Source organism: Sinocyclocheilus anshuiensis, unplaced genomic scaffold (genome assembly GCF_001515605.1).
Source record: "Sinocyclocheilus anshuiensis isolate Anshui unplaced genomic scaffold, SAMN03320099.WGS_v1.1 scaffold1423, whole genome shotgun sequence".
Classification (NCBI taxonomy): Eukaryota; Metazoa; Chordata; class Actinopteri; order Cypriniformes; family Cyprinidae; genus Sinocyclocheilus; species Sinocyclocheilus anshuiensis.
Genome location: NW_015536552.1, coordinates 570,109 through 570,484, shown reverse-complemented (window position 1 = coordinate 570,484; position 376 = coordinate 570,109).

Below are 376 nucleotides of genomic sequence, written 5' to 3'. Positions count from 1 at the left end.
AGTTTAGCATTTCCTTAAACATTTTCCATTTGCCCACCAATTTATTTTATTTATTTGCCTACTTTCATCACATGTTTAATTATTTATTTATGTATTTAAACAAGAATACGTGTATTTATGCACAAATTTATTTATTTATTGTTTTTGCAGGTTTCGTCCTCCATAGTCTCGGCCAGCACTGAGTACTGAAATTAAAGGGGTCATATAATGTTGCTAAAAAGAACATTATTTTGTGTAGCCTAGACTATTTGGTGTAATGAAATGTGTTTATGCGGTTTAAGGTAAAAAAAAAAAAAACAACAACATTATTTTCCACATAATGTACATTATTGTTTCTCCTCTATGCCCCGCCTTTCTGAAACGCGTCGATTTTTAC